This window comes from Castor canadensis, chromosome 8 (genome assembly GCF_047511655.1).
Source record: "Castor canadensis chromosome 8, mCasCan1.hap1v2, whole genome shotgun sequence".
In the NCBI taxonomy this organism is placed as follows: domain Eukaryota; kingdom Metazoa; phylum Chordata; class Mammalia; order Rodentia; family Castoridae; genus Castor; species Castor canadensis.
The window spans coordinates 127,280,614-127,301,685 of record NC_133393.1 but is presented as its reverse complement, the minus strand read 5'-3'; the positions used below and the strand labels follow the sequence as shown (position 1 = coordinate 127,301,685).

General features: G+C 37.7%; 1 long non-coding RNA gene across 3 annotated transcripts in view; it reads left to right on the top strand.

Annotated features, from left to right (window-relative positions):
- The window catches only part of LOC141425557 (uncharacterized), a 39,149-nt gene that overhangs the window by 17,006 nt on the left and 1,071 nt on the right, over nt 1–21,072 (top strand). Inside the window, exons 2-5 of one of the 3 annotated variants that reach the window (XR_012450532.1) lie at nt 12,180–12,300; nt 12,524–12,724; nt 14,803–14,916; nt 16,038–16,108. This is a non-coding gene — a long non-coding RNA (uncharacterized lncRNA). Of the gene's footprint in view, nt 1–12,179; nt 12,392–12,523; nt 12,725–14,802; nt 14,917–16,037; nt 16,109–21,072 lie in introns of all 3 variants that reach the window. The other 2 variants (XR_012450531.1, XR_012450530.1) reach the window with 2 other exon arrangements.

Below are 21,072 nucleotides of genomic sequence, written 5' to 3'. Positions count from 1 at the left end.
CACACGCTGCTCTGTATATTTATCTATATTTCTCCATCCACCATCCAATGCGTAGATGTGACATCTGGGAAATTATGGATTTTGGCTTGCATGTGCCATTTTCCTCATCTAATTCCTTAATGTTTTTTCAATGAGCATATCTTTCTTTATAAGCAAAAGCACAAAGCAAGTTCTTCAAAGCCAATCTCCCACAACATACCACATGACAACACACACATACACACACACACACACACACACACACACACACACATGCACACACACTGAACTTACAGTGCCTCAACGCTGGTTTCCCCTGCATTGTGAGGAGAGCCTTTCTGCAAGGGCGATGCACCTGGTGCTGCTTTGTACCACTGGGTCTCTCTTTACTTGCCTTCTGCCTTCTCTGGAGGCATGAAATACCCTGTTGTCGAATCTGGTGAGCTCATGCCCAATTTACAACGTTCTCCCATCAAGCCAAGCTAAATTGGAAAGGCATGTTTGAGTTTGGGGCAGAAAACAGGGATAAATGTTATTTTTCTTCTTCAGATGGTATTAGCTATTAAATATAACTAAAAGTAACTTAAGAGATGTAGACAAGCAGAAGAATGATGGCCAAATTGTCTTAGGTCTGAGTCCAACATCTAAGAGAACAGCAAAGCCCTCCCCATTCTTCATCTGGCAGAGAAAGGCACTCATCTGCAGGAGCTCTGTCTCCATTCTGCCACCTGGTGGCCTTTCCTGTTGCTGTAGCGCATATCTATCCAGAGGGTAACCTTGGGTTTACACTTGATACTGTTAACTGCTGTCACTCCTCCAGTCATCTTGTGATTTGTAACAGACCACTGGCATCAATGACAAGTTAGAGGGTAGAATAAGCGGGTGATGCATGTTTGGAGGCAGGAGCAAAGTTAACTCTTCAGAGTTTAGTGATGTAACTCATAAAGGTGTTTCCCCAAGTCCCTGTTGAGTCACTGTTAATGATTTACTCTTGCCTGTTTTGTGCAAGAACACTAAAAAAATTATTTCTAAGAGTTTTGTTAAAAATATACAAGACCTAAAGATCATATGAGAATTTGAATTTTCCCTCTTTTCTTGATGAGCTGTGTGTCCTCTCCTGGAATTTTTTTTTTTAATGGTACTAGAGTTTGAACTCAGGGCCTCACCTTTGTGAGGCAAGTGCTCTCTACCACTTGTGCCATAGCCTCAGCCTTTTTTACTTACAGTTATTTTTTAGATAGGGCCTTGCATGTTTTTCCTGGGCTGGCCACAGACCTTGATCCTATCCTACACCTCCCATGTACCTGGGATTGCTGACATACAGTACCATACCTGGCTTGTTTTTTGAGATAGAGTTTTGATAGTCTATTTTCACTGTTGTACCCACAGTTTCTAGTATTGGCCTCGCACCTTGTAAAGAGTTACACATCCTCAGGGGATTGGTTCCAGAACCCCTGCAGATAACAAAAGCTGCAGGTGCTCAAGTTTTTTTTATATAAAATGACACAGTATTTGCACTTTAAATCATCTCTAGATTATCTATAATACCTAGTTTTGTGCAAATGCTGTGTAAATAGTTGTTGTACTGTGTTGTTTAGAGAAGAGTGCAAGAAAAAATCTGTACCTGTTCATTCAGATACCATTTTTAAAACATTTCATTCCTTTGTTGGTTGAGTCTGTGCACATAAAACTTGTGGATATGAAGGGCTGATTGTATCCAATAAATAATGAATGAGTGGGGTAAATTGATTTCTTCTACTCATCTGAGCTATCAGTATTGTCCTTGTGACAAGGTGGAGACTGCCATTTCAGCCAAGAGTTCAAATGAGTTCAAGTTTGTTAATGAAGCTGTATGTATGTGTGTATGTATGTGTGTGACACAGAGTTTAAACAGTTCAGAAAACTCAAAGTTTAAAAATACTATCTTTCCTAGACATAATCCGTAATAATTGGGTATTTACCTTTCTAAATCTTTAAAATATTTTTCTATATTTATACATATAAATATACATACAAGTACATGTTTTTAAAAGGACATACAGGGTTTTTTTTTCTAAACATAAGTGGGATCTTTGGTAGTAGTTCTCGACTTTTTTTTTTTTCACTTGATACATGTGAGACCATTGGATATCATACTTAGAATTCTGTAACTTTCTATTTATCACCTGCAAAGTGTTCCCTCCTGTAGATGCCTCAAGATGTGAAAATCATTTCCCTATGAGTAGAAAGTTTTGTTCTTACACATAGTGTTGCTATGTGCAATTCTTGACCATAGTTCTTGGTGCTCATATGTGTCTTTGTATAGGTTGGAGACTAAGAAATGAGCTATTGATAAAAAGTGTATGTGTGTGTAAAATTTTTGATACATATTCTCAAATTTGTTATGAATTAATACAAAGTATTGTACAATAATTATGGTCAGTGAGAAATATTTTTTTCAGGAGATGTTAGATATGATCATAAATAATGAGGCTGACTAAATTTCCTACTTTTTTATTCAGTTGTTTGAACATCTTGTACGGTTTTTGTGCTGGCCTTGAAAACCAGCTCAGAAAAGCAGCTGGGTTTGTTTATTCTTTCTCTTTTTTGAGAAAGGGAGAATTGTAGGCAGAAGGAGTTCTCTAGAGCACTTTGACCTCTGAAAGTGGCCCCTCTGTGGATTCAACAGGCTCCCAGAGGAGGCTTTGCAATGTCAGTATTTTATATAACCTAGCTTCATAGCATTACATGATTGTGTGATCAGAAATGAATATATATTCATTATAGAGAATATTTTAAAAGACAAGAAATTATTAAGAACATTGAAATCAGCTGAAGTTCCATGACCAGAGGTAGATAACATTAACATTTTGGTTTACATCCTACCAGATATATACTGCTCTTCAAACAAAATTGGAACTATCCAACAATACTGATTTGCAAACTGGTTTTTTTCCTTCTACCTAAAAATATATTATGAATTTTCTGCTGCATCAATGTGGTATCACGTCAGTGTTTGGCTTAGAGAAAGGATAAGCATTTAATGTTTTCCACTGATTTTGAGTATTCATAAACAGATCTCTGGTGCCTTAAACTCAACTTTAAATCTATGTGCCCCAAGGCAGAGATCCTGCCTACAGGTTTATATTTTTCTCTGTCATTAATTAGAATAGTAGATTTTACTTAGTACCTATTATGAACTAAATGCTTTGCAAAGCATGTGCTATGTTACTATTACTCTTTTATGGCATCACTAATTGTCGAAACCACCTTTGGAAGTAAATGCAGTGAAATTACCAAAAATTTACAGAAGAGAGAACTGAGGTGTGGAGAGAGTAAGGTCAGCAAATGATGGAGTCTGAATTAGAATCTAGCTCTATCTGCTTGTGAAACTGCTGGGGTTTATTTATTTACTTAATTTATTTTTTTGATTGTGGCATGTATCCTCAGTTTATTCATAAATGGTTTGGGAAGAAAAAAAATTCTGTAAACTTCACTTGCAAGTTTTCTATACCTTTAAGATTATTTCACTTAAGAATTCAAAAAGGCATAACATGGGTGAAAGAAAACTTCAATAGACAATTCTTACCTGTTCGTCTGGCTCACTGACCTCACCATGATGCCTCTGACGTACAGTCAGTGATCTGCATTTGCTCTGTCGCCCACAAGGACACACCAACAATTACATCACTTAACTGCTTCCTTTTGTATTAAGCCAGTCTTATGGTTAGACTTCTATTTTTTCAATGTCTTGACATAAAGTAATACCTTAAGGAATAATATACAAATTAAGAATTTTCATTAACTTTTAACATGAAGTTACCCAAAATATCTTTGTGAATTATTTTCTTTTCTTTAAATTTTTCTCAGCATTACAGTTTCCGTTTGTGATCTGGGGTATACACACAAAGGAGTTCCCTCCTACTCAGCTCCTATTTAGAAAAGTTTACCGAACATATTACTGCATCACACCTACCAAAGCATAAACTTAATTTTCCCTGAAGGCACCCTTTATATATGGGCTGTACTCTGATGTTTTCTGTAGTTTTTTTATTTTGTTTTTATTTTTTAACCTACCCTTGCTCCTTGGTCTTGAATAGCTATTATTTTCATATGTGACTTCTGTTCTAACACTTACTTTTTCATATTCACTTCATAATTTGGTTGAGAGTAATTTCCAAGGGGAATTAAGAAGTGTTTGTCAGCTTTTCTAGCTACCTAAAGGTTCAAGCACGCCTGTTTGTTCTCTTCGTGGATGGAAAACAGAGCCTTTGTGGTGAATGAGCACAGAGCTTCTGTGACAGCTGAAACTACAGTGCCATCTGGTGGCGGCAGAACTCCAGGCCGCTAATGCAGGAGAATTGCAGAAGGCCAGGGTCATGGCTTCTTCCCCAAGGAAAACACCTGGCCGCAGCCTGAGGAAAAGGGAGGAAGGAATTGTATTAGCTATTAAATATTACGATTAGTTATTATTTGCTACATGCTAATAATAGCATTAGGTCTGCCATTTAAAAATTAATTCGAAATGAAATTCTATAATATAAATTAACCATTTTACAATTTAACAATTCAATACAATCACCATCCACCTCTATATGGTACCAGGCATTTACCTCACTCCACAGTAAAACCCATCACCTATTAAACAATTTTCCCTCCTACCCTTTTCTCTACAGCCCTGGTAATACCCGGTATTCATTCTGTCTATAGAATTATAGATTCTAATAGATTTATTTATTCTGGACATTTCATATAAATGGAATCATAGGACATGTGACATTTTATGTCTGACTTCTTTCACTTTGCTTTATGTTTCATACATTCACCCCCCCCCCCATAGCATATGCATTACTATTTCATTTGTTTTCATGGCTAAATAATACTTCATGTGTGTATATTTATACCACACAAGTGTACTCATACACCACACACACACACACAGTACAATTGGTTTATCTATTCATCTGTTGAACTGATGTTTTCTCTTTGGGGAACTGTGAATCCAGCTGCTGTAACACGACTTACATGTACTTATTTGAGTCATTGTTTTCAAAAATTTGAGAAACATCAGTAATGGAATTTCTGATTTTATAATGACAATGTGGGTAAGAAATACCTGATATTAGACCCAAAGATACAAAGTAAAAAAAATTATTTCAACACCAAGAAGAAAAATGAGCAATGAATCTAACAGCAAACCATTAATGCTTAGTTTTCAGAGACCTTGTCCATTATAGCAATTTATAAATGTGAACAGGCCTGTAGGGCTGGGGAGAGCCTCAACCTCAGGAGGCCTTGGGTAACTTTTCTTTATAGTGAAGGGAATCTGGGGACTGGAGGTGTGGTTCAAGTGGTAGTGCACCTGCCTAGCAAGCTCAAGGCCATGAGTTCAAACCCCAGTAACACCCAAGCAGCAAGAAGAAAAGAGGGGAATCTGACTTCGTAGATTTGTCTTGAAGATTAACTTAGAAAACAAAATCCTTTGTATGGTGCCGACAAATGTCAAGAGTTCAGCAAATGCCAGTTTCCTTCTGTTCCTATCAGGAGAACTGTTGTTTACCAGGGTTTTCAGAAGAACCGTGTACATTTTCACAACTAAAACTGTCTCTGAGAAACAAGAGGAGAGTTAAGTGGACTGTTGATTTGTGTAGCTGCCTACTGCAAAGCAATGTTGTGTACTTGTCCTCTGAGGCTCTCTGCACTGATCTGCTTGGAATTTAGATTTCTCCCTTAGGATGACAACTGACTATATTTTCTGTCTCAGGAAACTTTCTCATGACTGTGAAAAAGATCTCAGATGTTTGACAGAAACTATTAAAACCCTTTTATCTTTGAGTAAATATATGGGCTCATGTATTTAAAAATGTACTGTTCATGCAGAAGAAGTGTGAAATTATATTCAAGGTGTTTTTCCTATGCATTCCTATTCTATTACAACATCTGTGCACCCAAGAGAAACCTTCTTGTCACAACTTTGCCAAGATGGTTGAACCACAGTTTGAGAAAAATTTTAGTTGTAAATGATTGAAAGAAGTTCTTACCTGTGACTGGCTTGACTTGGTGAGCATATTTATTTCCAAAATAAAACAAACTTCAGGGTTTTATGAAAATATGTATTTCTGTGTGTGGTTGTGTCTCTTGGTGGCTAATGAGAAAGGTCAAGTCAGTCTCAGAGAGAAAGCAAGCGGAATACACAAGAGGCTGTAAATAGAATAGTTAAATGGAATTTCATGTATTTTTCTAGAGGAGTAGAATGAGGGACAGGTGATTGCCTCTAGGGACACAGCCTAATATGTACCTAGACATATGTGCCCCACCTTGAAGAAAAGCCACAGTTAATGAATTCCTTAACTTCCTTAGTCAGGACACCACTTTACCAAATGAATAAGATTACCCCCAATTTACAGATGAGAAGACTGGGGAAAGAGAGATTAACTAATATGCCTAAGTCTACAGTTCTCTAGTGGAGAGCTGGGTAATTTTGTCTAGGTAATTTTGAGGCTTACCCAATTTGTTCTCTAGGAAGAAGGAAACTGCTCACCAGTTTCCATTCTGGTCTGGAAAAAAGATCTTCTGATTGTTGTCTCTATCCTTACTCCATGGTAAAATTCTTAATGGGAACCCAGTAGATGGGTAGAGTGTTGGATGTCATGTGGCTAAACTCCCTCTGTAATTTAAGGATTTTTTTGTAAGAGAGGTGACTGTTCACTCTAAGTGGGCCAGATTTTGGGAGTTTACTACTTTATAAAACATTCTACCAAACATTCACACTGTAGTTGTGAGGAAATACCATACAAATCTTTGAATGTCCAGTTTTGCCTAGTTAAGTCTCAAAATCATTTGTTTATTTCATTCACTAAATTGTTCCCTTGTTCATTCATATGAATTAAGCAAGCCTGGTTGTATTCAGTGTTGAAATTCCAGTCTGGACAGTCATGAATGTATGACCTTTTCTAGAAACCCTACTGCCTCTAGTTATATTGAATTTGTAGATGATTAAAACTATTTTTGCTTTCCAATAACTGTTGCTTAGATCTCCCCTGTTCTTTAACCCTGCAGTTAGATATTTCCCCTGGGTTGAAGCATTGGATCATCCAGTTTTGACCTTTTTTCTGTTAGCTTTTTAAATTTTTTGATTATCACCTAACTTGCTGGTATCTGCAGAAATCGGTCAACATGCCTTCTGGGTCTCTGTTTATCTATTCGTTATGAGAATGTTGAGGTTTTGTACTAGAGATGTCCTCAGGTTTTGATACTTAATGTGTCACTTAATGTTTTTTGAGGGTAGCTTATCCAAAGAAAGAAATCTGAATGTGTACCAACAGTTCATGTGCCTTAATTTTGTGTAAAAGTATTCATGGGAAATGGTTAAATGTCTTGCTGGAATTCCTATGAAAAAGAGGTTTGACCTCTTAGAATGACTGTCTCAAGTATTTCTTGATTGGCCATTGACCCTGAGCAGAGATGGTGACAAGTTCAGTGGCTTACAGTATCAGGAGAAATAGCTCCCCCCTCGCTTTCAGGTTTGTTTTGTTTCTTTTTTTTTGTTTTGGAGGGGCTATTTTTATTTGTTTGTTTTTGAGACAGGGTCCATCCTCCTCCCTTAGCCTCCTGAGTACCGGGATTACAGATGTGGACCTCTGTACCCAACAACAGTAGCTTTCTTAAAAGTAGAAAAGAAGTTTATTTTGGGGACAATCTTTACTAGCTTCCACTATCTACTATTTCATGTTTGAAATACCCAGGAAAGATATTTTAAATAGACTTCTAGAATTGTCTTCAGAATAAATTGCTCTGTTTAGGCATTTGTTTTCTTCTGCCTCTGTCACTCCCTGATCCGCATTTGTTAAAACGCTAAAGCAGCCAATCATAAGAGGCTCATGTCCTGGAAACTAAGTCCTCTGAGTCAGAAACTTGGACACATTTTGAAGTGCTCACTGCTTTTCTATTGTCTTCTTAGTTCTGCCAACTTAGAATTTACTCTTCTTATGATAAACTTTTATTCATGGGCGTTAGCAACATTGTTTAATCTGCCATTTTTACAAGAGAAATCTTCCTCCTCCTCTTTTTCTTCTTAGAAAATTGCCCCCCAAAACTTCATTTGCATGGTGAAGATCAGATCTTGGGAGATCCAATCCGGTTCTCTGTTATACAAAAAACTTCTCATAACAAGCATATGGTCATTTATTAAATGTTCATGTAAAGTTACTGGGGAGATTTCTTTAAAAAGTCTAAGTGAAAACTCATTCTACAGAGGCCCATTTAGGCCTGATGTTTTCCTGTTGTAAGTTACTTCTGAAGTGTTTGATTCATTTCCTTATTTATTTTTATTTATTTTAACAATATGAGGGGTTGAACTCAGAACCTCACACAAGTGGTAGGCAGGTGTTCTACCACTTGAGTTACACACTCAGCTGATTCATATCCTAAAAGGAAATATTTCACTACCTTTTATTTTCTGGTATCATCAATAATTAAACTGAAAGAGTTTAATTATTCCCTCACTTTATTCTTCATTGTTTTATTCATTCATATTCAAGAAGCATTTATTGATCAACAAGAATGCCAGATACTGTTCTCTGTGTTGACAATAAAAGACAGAGGAAGTGCTTGCTGGCCTGGGGGAATTTACATTCTAGTGGGAGGCGATGGAAAAGTGAAAATAAACACATGGAAACATAAATGAACAAGACATTAGAGACTGTGATCTGTGCTGTCTGGGTAAGGCACAGAGTGCAGTGACAAAGATGAGATAAGGGCAGGCTGGGCAATTTTAGATGGAGGGGAGACTTCTATGGGGAAATGAAATTTGAACTGAGACCTAAAAGGTCAACCCAGGAGCCCTGTGAAAGCTCAACCACTTCATCAATATTCAGCTTTGTGTACTCTTAGCCCTTGCAAATGAAAGTCACCCTGATTAGCAGCAGGAGTTGACAGTGCAAATCCCAGTTCAGCCCATGTCAGTATCATTAAAATGAGGTCATGCCTCAAGGATGTGGCACCGGTATTGAGCACCGGGCCTGCTGCAGTGCTGATTCCCATGCCAAACTCACAATACTGGCAACGGCCCTGCTCAATGAGGCTTTTAGTCGGGTACTAAGGCATGACTAGAAAATCACTTCCCACCTAAATAGTGCAATTGCTTCCCAATTATTCTGGGAGTATCTGTAGCCTGTTGTATGTATGTATGTGTATGTTTGCTTACACTTACAAATCTAGCCAAACAACCATCCAGTCATTGACTAAATTCATTCTTTTTTTTTCCAAAGTAATTACCTATTTGGTTGAAATTAATTGGCTTTTATTTCTATTTGTTTCTGTACATAAGTTCCCACAGACCATTCCTATAGAATCTTCTTTAGGTTTCTGTAGTCTAGCCCTGTTCATGTTCCTATGGATGCACACAAAGACACAAATATACATGCCTTAAGAAGAAGGGTACTTGGTGAAAAGTTTATACTTCTACATGTTTAATGTATCTGTTATTTTCTCAAATAGATGACCTATATTAGTGCTTACCTGCAGAGTGTTCTGCACTATTCTTTTACTTTTGTTCCCTTTTACTTTATACTCTGGAATCTTGCCATTAAATGCAAGTTTTAGAAATACCTCTACAATATAAATTTTAAGTCATTTGGCCTGCATGTGTTTGCTAAAACATAAACATTGACCAAGCACTGATGACGCATGCCTTTAATCTTAGCTACTTGAGAGACTGAGATTGGGAGGATTGCAGTTCTAAGCTAGCCTGGGGGAAAAGTTCATGAGACCCCATCTCAACAGAAAAAAACTGGGCATAGTGGTGCATGCTTATCATCCCAATTACAGAGGGAAGCATAAAATAAGAGGATGGGGTCCAGGCTGGCCTGGGCAAAAATCAAGACCCTGTTTCCAACATAATGAGGCATAGCTCAAGTGGTAGAGTGCCTGACTAGCAAGTGAGAAAGCCTGAATTGAAACCTTAATATTACCCCCCCCAAAAACCCCCACAAAATCACATTTTTCCCTGATGAAAAATTTTCAATAGTTTTCCATAACTTTTGAAGTAAAGTACAAACTGATAAGAATGGCGTATCCAGTCTGGCAATCTGGTCACTGTCTGTATCACTGGCCTTGTCTCCTGCTTCTACCTCTCTCACTTCAGGTAAACAAGAAATGTCCTGAGTATTAGATTCCGTGCTAACAGCTTTGCATGCCTTTTCTTAGTCTCCACAGGCTTTCCAAACCATCGTCCTCTGTATGTCTGACAATGGTGTTCCTTCTATCTGGAATTCCTTCCCTGCTTTTTTCCTGGGGAACTTCTCATCCTTAAATCCAAGGGAACAACCTCCTCCTCTAAAAAGTTCTCCCTACTTCTCCAAGAAGCATCACTTCCTCAACTCTGCTTGGTTATAACTCTTATACAGCACTTAGCATTAAGTGTAGTATAAATTCACTGTCCTGCCCATCTCCTCCACTAGGATGTAAATTGCTGGAGGGAAATAACCAGGACTTGACTCTTTTAGGGTCAGGCTTAGGACATAATTGTGCACACTAAAAGCTCATTAGATGATTGCTGAGTAGAAATAAACTGAACTGAGTTGAAGGTACCATTTTGATCTTTCAAAAACATGTCCACATTCTGATTCCTGGAGCTTGTGATCATATGGCAGGAGCATATACTATGTTTTGTGGATCTCTAGAGGAGGAACTTATTCTGGATTACTTGGGAGGGCCCTGAATGCAACTGCATGTGTTCTGATAAGTGGAGAGAAATATAGGGAAACAGAAACATTGTAGCTATGGAGGTAGATAAGACACAAGCCAAGGAACATCTGGGGCCATGTGAAGCTGGAAGTGATGAGGAACAGGCTGTGCCCTAAGGGACTGTGGCCCGCTAACAGCTTGGTTTTGTACTTTAGGCTTTCAGAACTGTGGGAAAATGTGTATGTATATGTTTTGTGGTACTGGGGTTTAAACTCCAGTGCTTGCTAGACAAGTGCTCCAGCCCTTTTTGCTTTAGGTTATTTTTCAGATAGGATCTTGCTCTTTTGCTGAGGCCCACTTCAGTTGAGATCTTCCTATCTATGCCTCTCATGTAGCTTAGATTATGGCAATGTAACCCACACCAACTTAATTTGTTGAGCTGGGGGTCTTCCTGACTTTTTTTTTTGCCGGAACAGGCCTGGAATCATGATCATCTTGATTTTTGTCTCCTAAGTACCTAAGATTACAGGCACGAGCCATTATGCCTAGCCTAAAAGTCTATTTTCTTAAGTCACCCACTTTGTGATAATTTGTTACAGCATTCTTAAGAAACTATTACCTTGTGGTAAACTTTTTGAAAAATATCTTCCTGCCAAATTAAAGAATTCTTTGGATCTAAAGATATGAAGAACACTGAAAAGTTATACAATGTTTTTCCTGAACATCCTTTCAGGACTTTCAGTGGATTGTGGTTCCCAAGACTTTATTATTTCTCAACGTTTTATAGCAAGATCCTGTTTTCCCCCATGAAGTGTATATTGACACATTTCTACAGATGATAATGTTTGGTAGAACAGAGTTTTGGGGTCTATAATACTTAAGTCCCTTCTGTAATGGAAAAGAGTGAAGGTTTTGGGGGAAGTGTGGACTGCATTTTTCCTGCAATATGTACACAGGAAACACCATGAGCAGAATGCAATGCCTTTTCAACTATCGAATGTTTGCTTGGCTCAGCTTTGCAGAATCTTCCTCAGGCTTTGTTTGACTTGTTGCCATGGAGCCAGTTCATGGCTCATATCAAGCTGGAGCTGGGCCTGAGGGAAACAACTGAGGAATTAAGAGACTATTCTTGGTCTCCAAGTGGACAGAAGGAACAGTCAGCTCAAGGTCAAATTTGGAGCATCAGTACATGGGTTTGGTGCACTTCCTCTTCCTCTGCTATTATTCTTTCTGCTTCAGTCTCTTTGAGCCCCTCTCTTTCCCAGTGCTCAATAGCTCATCATGAAGCTTGGTTTGATTGTATATGAAAGAAATAATTACTGTATTTATTTTGGCAAACCTATCATCACTTATACCTGAGCCAGGGTGTTGGTGGGGGGATATCAGGAAATCAAAGGATTAAATATCATATAAAGTAAACATGGCTGATAAGTAAGTTATGGGAGGGGGGATTGTGGCTTAAATTGTGAAAGAGAAGTTAATGAGTTTATAGTTTCTGGTTTTGTGGGATTTATTAAATTTTTTAAATTTTATAGGATATGTAGGGAAAAACATGATTCCACCTCATGAAAATCTTTGGACATGAAGAGAAAACAATTCCCAGTAATTAGGCAACCTAACAGACACTTGAAGACGTCTAACAGATGCTTGAAGACGGTGAGAAGAAACATCTTGAAAATACTAGAACTATTATTTCTGCCAATAGCTCAAGTGGGTGGATTTCTCATTAGGCTGAACTTAACAAAGGGTTAGTTTTCTTTTTAAAACTCAAATTATGTTGCTTCAACCTTTGAAAGACTGAAAGATTGCACATTTTACATTGGTGTCACCCAAAGATTTCTCAGTTTTTTTCTGAGTTACTTCCCTCATGTGCCCACAGGTAGCTGAAGTCACCTGCCTTTTCAGTTCTTCCTCTTCTGGTCCATCTCCCACCTGTCCATATCTACTGCCTATGAAACTCAATGGAAATGACTTTTTCAAACTTAATGGATTTGGATATATCAAAATGTTCCTGTTTTAAGGAGCCTGATGGTCTGGATTCTGCACAAAGATAAGGAGAATGGCATTCTTTGCTACTCAGGTATAAAGGTATCCCCTGAACATGAGTCATGAAAGACATGGCTCTACATGTGCCCAGTGTCTCACAGTGTTTTTCTGGGGCAATTTATTATGTGACACCTGATCTAAAAGTGTCTGCAGAGGGAACCTAAACATACTAGTCCGTACTACCAACCCCTCTTTCCTCCTAGCCCAGTACACAACAAACATTAAGTCCAAACTGTGAAGGGTCTGAGATTTCCCCTTCTTGCAAATTAACCAGCTAGCCTGCCATGATGTGTGTATGTGTTTGTATACATATACATATATGTGCATTAGTTAAATATAAGTTTACATGACAGCTGGTTCCTCACAAGGCAACATGATAAGAGCCTAATGTCATCCACATGTACAGAGTAGCTGGAGCACAGAATAAGAGAAATTCTGAAACTTGGAGTTTATGTAGGAGTGGATGGGACATCTCCCTATCTTACTGGCTAGATAGAGGGAGAAGAAAGACTTTGCTTTGGAATGTAAAGAAATTCTCTTTGTGAAGAGTGAGTTTCTATTTCATCAAATGATTCCAGTGAGGGGCACCTCCAGGTGTCTCTGTTTTTAGTCTTGATGCTATGGTCTGATGCTTTTGTCCCCCAAATTTGTGTGCTGAAAGCCTAAACCCAGGTGATGGCATCAAGGAGAGGACATAGAGAAAGAACCATCTGTGAAAACAAAGTAGACCCTCATGACACAATGAGTCCATCAGTACCTTGATCTTGGACTTTCCAGCCCTCAGAGTGGTGAGAAATTCAGTTCTACCTGTCTATGGTATTTTATTAGAGCAGGAATAGATAAAGACACTTGACAGTCAATCACATTTCAACCCAGGTACCAGTGCTCTTTGTTCAGAAAGCCTTGTCCTTGAAGAAACATAGATTACTTCTTGGCCTTTTGGCTATGATCAAGTGTAAGAATCATGAAAATATTTATGGAGCCATGTCTTTAACCCCCAAACTCTTCTTATTTTTCCTCTTAAAAATAAAGAAACAAGACTAGGTTGCAGAGTGCTTGTCTTACTTGTATAAGGCCCTAGGTTTGATCCCTAGCACCACAAAAATAAATAAAATAAAACAAAGAAATAAACTTCTAAGAACATCAACTAATGCAAATGAGTGAAGTAGAGGGGGCAAGGCAAAAGGGTGAAGAGGAAATAAAGGTATTGTGTGTATGATATCCATGGAAAAGTGAAGTAGCTCTCTTCCTTCCTTCCTTCCTTCCTTTCTTCTTTCCTCCCTTTCTCCCTTCCTTCTTTCATTATTCTCTTATGTGCAGCTACTTATTGAATATTGACTATGTGACAGACTGTGCTTAGTGCAGGACAAATAGTGGTTAGCAAAACAGACAGAGAATTGAAGTCTAGTCTATAGCAGCATAGAGAGCATTTATAAACAAAGCATCATTGTAAAACCATTAATTATAATTTTGTAAATATTATAAAGGAGCAACCCATGGTACTCTTAACAGTTTATGACAAGAGAAACAGACCTCATCTGGAATGGATTGAGAGTTAACAGAATTAGCAAATAAAAATATAGGGCATAAGTTAAATTCAGACAGACAATGGAAAGTTTAGTAAGTATATGTAAGGCGATATTTGAGTTATGATTATACTGAAAGTTTATTTGTTGCTTAACTGAAATTAAAATTGAACTGGGTTCTTTTATCTTATTTGGAAAACCTGTGTGTGTGTGTGTGTGTGTGTGTGTGAAGTAGTTAAAGAAGGAAGTGAGATCTGAATTGAAAACCTAATGGGTAAGTTGGTCTTGTCCAGAGTCAGAGGTGTGGGGATGGAAATGAGGGCAAAGGTAGACCAAGCAGAGAGAAGGAATGTATGTATACCAAAGTGGAAAGACTCTGTCATTGCCAGTTATTGTGACTAGAGTATGAGGAATAAAGAGGAAAATTAAATTCAAGAAACCAAAAAGATCAGAGCCAGTAGGCTAGGTGAAACATATTCGAGGTTAAGCAGACTGGGATTGGGTACTAGAACCTGAGCTCCAGTGCTAGGGATATGATGAATTGCCCACTGGCCTTCTCTGAGTCTTGATTTTCTTATGGATCTAGTAGATACCAACATGTGAACAAATGAGATAATGAAATACAGATCCTGAAGACTTCACTAGGAAATTCAAGGTCATCTCATATGAAGCCCTCAAGATACAGATGAAACAGATTCAGGTAAGACATTGGCCCTAAATGGTAAAAAGTACTAAGAACTGGAGTCAGAAAGTCTTGGTTTCAAGACCTCACTCAGTCACTTGCTGGCTGTTTGGCTTTAAGTAAGCAAGTCAAAATCTCTGTGAAAAGGGGAACTCTTATATACTGTTGATGGAAGTATAAATTAGTCCAGCCATTATGGAAAACAGTATGGAAGCTCCTCAAAAAAACTGAAAAGAGAATGGCCATGTGCTCCAGCAATTCCACTATAAAGTTTAGATATATATCCAAAGGAAGTTAAATCATTACATTAAAGAGACACCTGTTTATTGCAGCATTATTCACAGTTGCCAAGATATGGAATCAACCCAGGTCTCCATTGATGGATGATGGATAAGGAAAAGGTGGCATATATACATAATGAACATAAAATACTATCATTTGTGGCAGTTTGGATGGAACTGGAGGACATTGTGTTAAGCAAAATAAGGCAAGCACAGAAAGAAAAATACCCCATGTTTTCACTCATTTGTGGAATCTGCAAAAGTTGTTCTAATAGGAGAAGAGAAGAAAATAGAGGTCACTAGAATCTAGGAAAGTGAGGGAGGATAGGGGATAGAAAAATACCATTAGATGAAGAATTGCTTCAACTGTTCTATAGCACAGAAAAATAATGATACAATTTGTTGTGTATTTCAATATAACTACAAAAAGAAGAGTTGGAAAGTTCATATCACATAGAAATGATAAATGTTTTGGTGAGATGAAAATGCTACTTATCCTGATTTGACCATCAAATATTATATGCATGTACCTTGTAAACATGTAATATATCATATGTCAATTAGAAATAAAGAGGCTGGGCATCGTGGTACCCATCTGTAATCCCAATTATGCAGGTGATGTAGGTAGGAGAATCATGGTCTGAGGAGAATCATGGTCTGAGGTTAGTTCTAGGAAAAAAGCATGAGAAAAAAGACACTAGCAAAAAAAACAAAAACAAAAACAAAAAACCACCACCACCACAACCAAAAAGGACTAGAGGCAGGGCTCAAGTGGTAAAGCACTTGCCTAGCAGGTATCAGGTCCTGAGTTCAAATTCCAGTACTGTCAAAAAATCAACTTGTACACTTTGTATGCAGGTCAGAAATACTAAGGAAACCTCCTCCTCTTGAACAATCAATATGCACTTAAAAACATAAAGGTCAGGAAGGTAAGACAAGTGCTGTCGGGGGTGGGGGTTACCAGTGGGAAGAGGGAGGGCAAAGGGAGAGGGTAAAGGAGAGCAAATGTGGTGGAAGTATTTTGTATTCATATATGAAAATAGAACAATGAAGCCTGCTGAAATTGTTCTAAGAAGTGGGGAGGGAAGATAGAGGGGGTGAATCTAGTCAAGATATAAGTACATATGTAAGTGTCACAATGTATCCCCTCATACAACAATTATATGCTAATAAAAATCAGCTTATGCACTTAAATATATTAAATATGTAATATAATATGATATATGATAATTTCCATTTGTCCATTATACCCTATTAAAATTGAAAAAACTTAAGAAAACCAAAACCAAACAAAAACTTCTCTTTGAGCCCTCCACATTTCTCTTCTTTTCTGACACATCGTTAGGCTTTGTGAAAAATGGGTAGAATCTTGGCAAAGAGCTTTGTAGACAGTTGGTGCTTATCCATTGACTTCCTCTTGTAGATTGGTTGTCTGCTTATTATTTTAAAGAATTCTGGGACCCTTTAGTGGGAGAGGAGAAAGTGAAAGGAAGGGAAGCAAGTTATTTTCCTAAGTACACATAGATTTTGTAGATTTTGCCCATGGCTATGTGGAAATATTTGATCTGTCAGTTCAGAGAAGATATGAATTCAAACAACAGATTCCCTGAGACTCTCAAACTGTGAGATATTGAAAGTTCAAAAATTGCAGTGGGAGTGGACCTTAGAGTTTCCCTCACTCCACAGGTAACTTTTTTTTTATCAGGGTCTTCTAGAAATAACTTGATTTAAATACATTCTATTAGTTAATCAGGCAAGCATTTATAAATGCCTTCCATGCAGCTTTAGGCAGCTTACAATTTAGTTGGAGGACAGAGAAATAAACAAATGTATTTGATACATCCTATCCCAGCAGAATCGACTTTATTGGCAGGAATTTCATAACAGGTAGGGGAGAAGATGGCCCTGGTGTCACCATGGAACATTGCTCAAAGCACCCAATGAGGCAGTCATTGGGCCGAAACAGTGTCCCTCTGCCTATGGCATACAACTGATTCAGGCTATGGAGCTGTTTGCTACCTGATTTAGTTCTCTCAAAGACACTGAGAACAAATGCTAGGCATTTGCTGTGGTAGGTTAGTATTTGATGAATGTTGGTTGAAATTCAATTGTTTACCTAATGGCTTAGTGCCAGGTGAATGGCAAAATATTTATTAGAATCTTTCATATGTTAAGAAAGCATAAGAAATATGCACTCATTGAACTGTTAGTTTTTTCAGCAAAGATGGATGTATATGAATCCATCCATAGCGTCTAGTCTATGCTTTTGCAAAGCAACTGGCCTTATTAGGAGAGAAGTTGGTGGCTGAGAATAGACAGGCTAATCCTTTAATGAAGGTGATGCCTGGGATTCTAATTGCTGAATTGCAGCTAAAAAATAGAGCCTAGGAGAGCCAATCACCAGCATTTATAATGTGGGGGCCTATGAAATGTTTAGTTTAAGTTGACTGGAGTTTAATGCCTGTAGCAATTGGGGTTTTTTGTGCTCCTCTTTTGGAAGAAAGAAGCAAACTTAAAACATTCTAGCAGAAAGGATTAAGTTGAAGAAGGTCAACCTCCTATACCTTTTCCAGCTTATAATTTGGAGCCAAGTAAACTGGTTTCTGAGGGTGTCTCTGAGGCCATGAACTGTACAGTCTTCAAAGAAAGAGTCAATGTTCAAAAAGTTTGCTTTTCCTCATAAGAAAGAGAATAAATGGCATGAAATTTTTGCCAATGAAGAGAGTCAAACTGAAAGTATCACAACTCCTAGTTAGACTATGCAATCTCACCCCTCCGGTGGTCACAGATGCTAGGTGTGCAGGGGCAATTAAGAAAGGTGCTTTCTAGCAAGTTCCAGACTAAAGGAAAAGTGGCAAAGGAAATGTGCGAAAACTAGACTTGCCAACAGAGTGAAGGTGTGGACCATTGTGCTTTGCTTTTACTTATTCCAATCTAACCATTTTGTTTGTGTCAATGGTCCTTTATGGACCCCCAACCCATTATGTTAACAATCTTTGTAAATGTGTGAGACCTAGAGATGCTCACTATAAACTTTGTTCTCTGGCTAGTTTCAAAAGTGAGAGGAACTCACATCTGCTTTCTGTGGTTTATTACAAGCCTTTGTAACTCTAAGTGCCATCTATTTAATAAAAAGTGAAACAATGCAGGGTGAGGTGGTTCATGCCTGCAATCCCAGTTATTAGAAGGTAGAGATAGGAAGGTTGAGGTCCTAGCTTAGCTCATGCAAAAATGTTAAAAAGTCCCTTTCTCAAAGAACAAGCCAGGAGTGATGGAGCATGTCTGTAATCCCAGCTACAAGAGAGGAATAGGTAAGAAGGTAGAGGTCTCATGGTGGCCCAGGCAAAAAGTAGGAGACCTTCCCTATCTGAAAATAACTAAAAGCAAAAAAGGGTACTTGAGCTTGGCTCAAGTAGAAGAGTGCCTGCCTAGCAAGTGCAAAGCCCCAAGTTCAAACCCTAGTCCACAGTTCACCATTAGGAACATCATCAGCAATATGAAAATAGAGATTTTTGGTAAAATGGATGCTAAGTTTTAAAACCTACTTTCTTTTTTGAATTTGAGTTTATTGGAAAATGGATTCACAGTAGATATAATAATTGCTAATAGAACAAACTATACCTTCCAGGAAATTAGGATATCTGAGAGTTGGATTTTGAATAGAAATATATGCTGTGTTCTATTGTAACTATGTGGGACATTTATCTGTAATTCTCCTTTTCCCTAGTGTCCTGGAACTGTATAATTGTATTAGAAAAGTTAACATTTAGAGTACAGATACTTTAAGTATTGTTTATGTTTGTTTCCTCTAAGTAGATGAGTTTTGAATGCATTTTTCCTAATTCATTTGAGATCGGCGGTGTCTTATATGGGGCTTGGTATATAATCACTGGCAATAAATAGCTATGCTTTCTGTACATGGTAATGTTGACATGGTGCCTTTCATGGGAGAGGTATTGTTTTTAACTCCCAGAGAGATTTGTCAGGCGAGCACAATGATGGGTGGGAGTGTGTATGTGTACGTGTAAGTGTGTGCATGCATGCAGCAGAGAGGAGATTCTGCCTGTGGGCCACATGTACTAAATATCCTGCCAATGTGGGATAGTCTTCTTGCTCAGTTTTCTTACTATTATGGTAAATACAGTTGGTCCTTTGTATCTAGGTCAGCATATTCAGCCAATTGTGTATCAAAAACATTAGGGAAAAAAAATGCACCTGTACTGAACATGTACAAGCCTTTTCCCTTGTCATAATTCCCTAAACAATACCGTATAACAACTATTCATACTGAATTAGGTATTGCAAGTAGTCCAGAGATGATTAAAGTTCATGGAAAGATGAGCATAGGTTATTTGAAAATGCTATGTGATTAAATGTAAAGGACTTGAGCATTTTGACGCTCACAGGGATCCTACAACCAAGAATACTGAAGGATGGTTATAATCTCTACTGTGCTTTGGCTCTCAGATGTGGATGAGGATTCAATTCTGGTCCATTAAAAACTCTGGAAATCATGTTACCATCTATGGAATTGAAAATAGCTTCAATTATATTAGGAGGCTCCTTTTTCAACACTTGCGAAAACCTTCAAGCAATGAATGACTTTTGACCTAGTCATTCCATATCTAGAAATTTATTATAGAAAAATAATAAGTATAATTATTATGGAAAAAATATGTGTAACTTTTCTTGGTAACAGAATAAAGTGAGCATTTTATTTTGACTGCTAAAGATGTTCTGTTTTTAGTACAATAATTCCCTCAGTGTTGAATTAAGCTCTGACCAACCCATGGCAGACCACACCACAATGGAATCCTCCCTTTTGCTACATGAATGTTTTGAGATGCTACTTGGAAATATGGGAATGGATATCAAATTGCTTTGTATGAGTTTGGTTAATTTCAAGACTTAACTTTTCAGAATGGTCAATATAAATTAGGGACAGAGGTGAATTCCTTGGGGGAATTAGAGATTAAGAGAGGCTAAATAGGGAAGAATTTAAGTAAAGGAGCAGGCTCAAGAGGCAAGTGGTCAAAGAAGAAAGCACAAGAACTTAAGCCAAAGAAAGCTGTTTATAAAGTTGGTTGCTATGCAGTGTGTTTGATACAAATTTTCTCTTTCATATTCTCATAATATCACCTGGCTAATATTTGAAACTTGATTGATGGATTAAGCAGAACAGTAGATATAGGAAAAGAGAGAATGAGTCATTAGGAAAATCAATCCCTGGTCCCCACCTCTCTAAAAATATCCTAAAATGCAGTGTAGAGAGAAAAGAGAAAATGTAACAGAGAGAGAGAGAGAGAGACACTCATTTTAGAACCCAAAAAGGAAAAAGACTCTTATATGTCAGTAAGAAGTCCCACAAAATAATTGAAGTATGAGCAAAAGTAGGAATGATGACATGAAAGAAATTAAATTTGATGAAGAAAATGTAAACATAAATTATTTTTATGTTGAGATACCATTTTATACCCAGGACTTGGCTTCTTATTTATTTGTTTGTTTGTTTTTACAACATAAAGACTTGCCAAGGATAGAGGTCAATAGGCACTTACATTCTAGTGGTTAAGTGTAAATTGGTTCAACCACTGTGGAGAATAATTTAATAGCATATACCATATGACATATTATGACTCAGAAAATCCTGTCCTCCATATATTTTAAAGATAATGCTTTATACTTTGCATAAGGAGATGGTATAATGATTTACAATGCAGAATATTTTTGAAGAAGAACTGATTTTTTTTTTGACAGTACTGGGGTTTGAATTCAGGGCAGTATGCTTACTAGGCAGGTGCACTCTACTACTTGAGCCAGGCCCAGAGCCCTTTGACTTAGGTTATTTTTGGGATAGGAGCTTGTGTTTATGCCTGGATCAGACTGGACCTCA